We start from the raw sequence: 6,000 nt of genomic DNA, 5'->3' as shown, positions 1-6,000 counted from the left end.
TCATCCACTTACATATTCATCTATCTACATGTTTCCACTTATATTCATCTATCTACATGTTTATAAATGTGTAACATCCACTTAAATATTTATCTATCTACATGTTTATAAATGTGTGTCATCCACTTACATATTTATCTATCTACATCTTTATAACTGTGTATCATCCACTTACATATTCATCTATCTACATCTTTATAAATGTGTAACATCCACTTACATATTCATCTATCTACATGTTTATAAATGTGTAACATCCACTTACATATTTATCTATCTACATGTTTATAAATGTGTAACATCCACTTACATATTCATCTATCTACATCTTTATAAATGTGTAACATCCACTTACATATTCATCTATCTACATGTTTATAAATGTGTAACATCCACTTACATATTTATCTATCTACATGTTTATAAATGTGTAACATCCACTTACATATTCATCACTAAAGAAGAAAGAAAAGTGTGATTTATTAATTTTTCACGTATCGTAAACGTTTCAAATAACTCCGTTTTCTCCAAGTAGATAATCCTCTCGGTTAACATTAAACGTTTCGAAGCGTTGATTTGTCATAAATGTCCCCTACCATGTGGCAATATAATAATTGACTTATAACATTAAATTTCTGTTTTAAATATTGCGGTGACAAGAGTAGAAATAGAACATTGTGTAGTTTTGGGATTAGAACAAGCAAACAAACTTTAATAAACAACTTTCCTTATTGTTCAGGACTGACCGGGAAATCCAGTAAAGATGCTGACAGAAGAAAAGTAGATAGCCTCATCCAGGACGTCCAGAAATTTAAATTTAGCGTATGTTATTTATTTATATACTTACAGCTAGGGGACTAGTGCTGGTTACGGTCTTACGCTCACTTATTATTTTTATACAGACCACTGTTTAACAGATCAAAGAAGAAGCGCACGCGCATCTCTTACTCGAGGCCTATCTGTTACTTGTGTCAGTCACGTTAATGTGACTTGTTTTTCATATTTCTAGAGAGCTATAAAAACGAACGTGCTTCGTATTAGCATCTAATTTTGCATAGTTTTCGAGGAGAGGAGTGAGACGGTCAAAACTGTACCACGTGTCTGTCATCTGAACAAAAATTCGCTCGTGGAAAAAATCTTGTTCTTTGTGTGATCGTATAGCTACTACGTGCAGGTCATTCCCACGTTGTATGGTGCAGTATGTTTACGGATGAGAGCAATTAACATAGTTTTACGTAAAGAAATATTACCTTTAATATTGTTGTAATACGTATGTGTATCACGCCGCATCTTAGGTACCACTGTACGCTGATCACAAGCGTTTTTAACGTTTAAATAATGTTATAGTAGAAACAACCTCTACGCAACAAAAAATAAATTGGTTTGAACAATAATTGAATTAAAAGTTGTATATGCTACAATAACCAGATAAAATGCAACTTTGATTTAGCAAGAAGAAAAATAAGTTTATACAATGAGTTTAGTGACATATATTTAAGTAAATTTGGGGGCATCCATAAAGTGCTGGCGCACAGTGATTTTTTTTTTTTTTTTTTAAGACATACATGGTAGGAAAGGGATTTCCGCAATAGCTTAAGTACGCTTTTTGGGAAAATTTGATCAGAATTTTCTATTTTTCCTGCATTTTTCTTCATAGGGTTTCGTTACGACTCAGTGATCGAATACAACTTGCATCCCTTATTGGATGAAGTTTGAGTTTATGAAGTAATTCTGTCCTTTTCTGTTTTTTTATGTGTGTGTTTTTAAACATATAAACCTAATGAAATGCTTCTGTCGTTTTGTTGCTGTTATGCTTTTCTCGAGGGAAGACAGACTGATCGATGAGAGGAGGGGGAGGTCTGAGTATATCGTGTACACAGGAATTCTAAAATAAAGCCATAAAGGTTGCGCACGTACATTTATGGATACTCCCTCATAACTATTCGCTTAAATGTTTCTCGTCTGATTTATCTAAGAAAATTAACAGTTCAATTTAAATCCCCCAGCAAAACAGAGAAACTGGAACAGGTTCCCGTCACGTGTTAAGAACCTTGGGAGGTGAAGTGTGTTGTTTACTTGGAGCGCGTGCCACGTGTGCAAGTGAAATGAGGCCACCTCCTCGCGTGGAAGAAAGATTTTAAAATCTATGTTATGTGTATAATTTAACAAAGGTCGTTTACATTTATTTATCTTTATTTTTAACATGTTAAGTAATTAAAATGGTTAAAAACACTCGTCGTTTGAGTACTTTATTTAGTTTTAGGCCTGGCATGGTCTTGATGTGTAGCTTTGTGCTGAACGACAGACAAACAAACCTTTCTTGAGCAAATTTGTGTCTTATTGAATTGAAAGAAATTACAGATTAATTAGCAAATATTACGAATATCTTTACTGGTGCATGTTAAAAAAAACATATGACATTATTAAAATGTTCTAGCTATTAACTTGTTTCTTTCTGTCTCTCGTTTAAAAAACAGCTGTTTATACCATCACTACTGGTAATTAAGCTGGAATCATTGGCTTTTGCACATCTGGTGTACTGAAATCACGGGACTTGACACACACTGCTGTAGAAAAGGGACACGTCCTTCTAGTGACATTTACTGCTGTCTGTGCTTGGCCCAGGCGTCTGTAATATGAAAACAAACAAATCCGTTGTACACGTGGAGGTTCGCGTTGATTGCGCATGCTTGGCCACTGCCTAGAAATCCTGCTATATATACGTATGTGGATGTGGATGTAGTCCGTATCTTAAATATCTCACGCATTTTTTTATGGTGACCCCTTCTGGACAAAAATGAGAATATTTTTACGCGATTTAATTTCGCGATTCGTGTGATGATATCAAGTTTAATTCTCTGCGTGAGATTTTCAAATTTCTTTTTGCACGTGCACTAATGTTAGTAGCGTAATGTGTATCACTGTCTGTTCTTCATGTCGAATTTCACTCTGTGCACTTTAAACTTTCAACATACATAATTTAGCTTTATTTTTAAAAAATCCTGGGGCCCCTAGATCCCCCAACCAAGTAAGCACGGGCTATGCTGCACATTTGAGATTACATATGCACACAGGTCCCACTCTTTTTTAATTAATCAGTCTCGGCATATCTGTGTATCTATGTCAGCTTCAGTGAGCCATATTATTTTTTACAACAGTAACCTGAATGAGAGAAATAAACAGGAAATTGTGTAATTAACTGGCGTTATGTTATATATTCCTTCTTTGTTTGAGATTTTAAACGTTGTATTTTTTATTGCGAGAGAGTGTTCTAACAGATAAGTTAGAAATCTTAGATCGATACTAAAGACGTAAACATCTTAGCAATGAAGTTATACAACCTTAATATATCATTATTTTGCTTTGCAGCCCGAATTTTCGCGTTATAAGACTTCGGACTTACCGCTAAGACATCGGTGGAAGAAGACAAACGTCCTTGTACTGTGAATTGTGATTGTTTACTCTTTTTTTTTAAGACTAAAGGTGCCTGGATAAAGTCAACTAAGATAGGTATTTACATACTATGTTCCTTGCTATTTGTTTGCGCGTGGTTTCTGCCCTATCTTCGGCAAGACGTGCTTGTAAACAGCTGCCCCCCCCCTTTCCCAGTAACACAGCGGAAGGTTTTCTGACTTACAACGCTAGAAACTGGGTTTCGTTACCCGTGGTGGGTAGAGCATACATAGGCCATTGTGTAGCTTTGTGCTTAATTACAAGTAAAACAATCTAAAAAGGTTGATTTATTTCTTCCTATTTCTACATCCCCTGGTGGAACAGCAGGAAGTTTACGGACTTATAATGCTAAGATCCTGGGATCGATTTCCCGTGGTAGACACAGCAGAGAGCCCAATGTGGTTTTATTCTAACAATAACCAACACGGTTAACGAATATACCATACTTTGTAGCAATGTAATACTTTTTTTCCTCGTAACACTAAGTATTATATTATACACTGTTTAAGTATTGCATTATACTGTTGCAATTTTGATTCGTATCGGTTCACACGTACGCTGGGAAGCACAGCGGGAAGTCTACAGACTTATAAGACTAAAAACCGAATTTCGATACCTGTAGTGGGCACAACACAGAGCTCATTGTGTAGCTTTGTGCCTAACTATATAGATACAAAAGTGTATTACAGGTATAGTTTTTGTTTAATTGTTTAATAAAAACAGGACAAAATAAATGTCATAACCTTTAACTCTATTTTCATTGCGTGCGTTATTTATTTTTAAACGCTCTGAGTTTTACCTCGTTATCTTCACTATATTGGCGCGTATCGTGTTCCCGTAATGGATGTAGGCTCTTGTATCGTGTTGTATCGTCATCTACATAACGACACCACACACAAAATCCATAAATATATTCACACTCTGAATATTCAAGATTCGGAGAATTCGAAAAATAAATGTGTTATGTGCAACAACTATTTCTTTATAACAGAATACAATTTCGAATAAGAGTACCTTCCACACAAGAAGAACTTTCACTGGGATTCTCTGTACGTGAGGATTTGAATATGTATCTTTGCTGATGTAATTTTAATGTAGTACTCAGAAACTGGAGTTCTTAAAAAAAATTATTCATTCAATAAATGGTATCACGTTTAAATCATTAGAGTAAACTTTATGAAAACTTGGAGTTCTGTACATTGAATCATTCTGATACGACTAGTTGCTTATGACCAAAGAATACAATCACAAAACTTTTCCCGTCTGGTATTTTCCAGAAAGAGAAGAAAAAAAAATGAGCAAGGTGTAGGAATTTTCATGAATGTTTGTTTTCTTGTAGAAAAGTTACATAAGGTTGAGTTCACAGAGGGGAATCGAACCCCCTGAGTTTAGCGTTGTAAATCCGTAGACTTACTACTGTACCAGTGAGAGACGAGTTTTCACCCTAAAAACTCCAGTGATCACAGTTTTAGCCCTCTAACAACACACGGTGTCAGGTTTTCTGTGGCCCTGGTGCAAATACTTTTGATGAAGCCCTTTGAATCTCAGCTCAGGCACAAGAAATATAAAAAGGACATTAATATATTTTTAAAAAAAGTGCAGAATTGGTCGTAAGTAATAATTATATACATTAAAAATACAAAATCGGAATGTTTATTTTGAGCTTTTATACACTGGTAATTAAAGAGCTACGACATTCTTCCAATTATTATTTATCTGTACCTGGTAACTTTTATACCTCTTGGTCCAAGCACTCTTTCAGCCTGGCCAAGTGGTTAAGGCACTCGACTCGTAAATGCAGGGTCGCGGGTTCGAATCCCCGTCACACCAAATATGCTGGCCCTTTTAGCTGTGCGGACGTTATAATGTGACGGTGAATCCCACTATTCGTTGGTAAAAGAGTAGGCCAAGAGTTAACTACTGATGACTAGCTGCCTTCCCTCTAGTCTTACACTACCTAAATGAGGGATGGCTAGCGTAGGTAGTCCTCGTGTAGCTTTGTGCGAAACTCAAAACAAACTCAAATAATCTCACTGCACAGAAATCAAAAGGTATTCAAGAGCGTGACAGTCGGACTATGTACATCATTCAGATTTTGAAATTACGATTATATTAATTACATAATATTTTAACTCTACGTAACTAGTGTAAAACATATCTCTGTTTAGATATATTCAGCTAATTCTTCAAGTTTCATTCAGGTTCTACATGTTATTAACGTCTTCTTGACAAAATACGCATACGAAGGTCATAAACATGCATTAACTATTTTATTTGGGTAAACGCTAAATATTCTATCGAAATTCCTATCCAAGCTTGTACCAAGTTCATTTTAAGTTTGTGTCACCTATCTGGGATGGGATAGAATAATTCCAAGAGCTGACACGGATACTTTTGTCAGTACTGGTTCTCTTCTTCTCTCTTTTGTATATGTTATATTTGGAATCGTTGTTGACGTAGGTAATTAAAGGATTGTGGATACTGCAATAGAACCCTGGTGTGTATAGAAGATATGGTAATTAGTCTTGTTCTGGTACAGAATCCTTC

Source organism: Tachypleus tridentatus, chromosome 13 (genome assembly GCF_004210375.1).
Source record: "Tachypleus tridentatus isolate NWPU-2018 chromosome 13, ASM421037v1, whole genome shotgun sequence".
Classification (NCBI taxonomy): domain Eukaryota; kingdom Metazoa; phylum Arthropoda; class Merostomata; order Xiphosura; family Limulidae; genus Tachypleus; species Tachypleus tridentatus.
The sequence above is the reverse complement of the archived record's forward strand: the minus strand, read 5'-3'. Positions refer to the sequence as shown.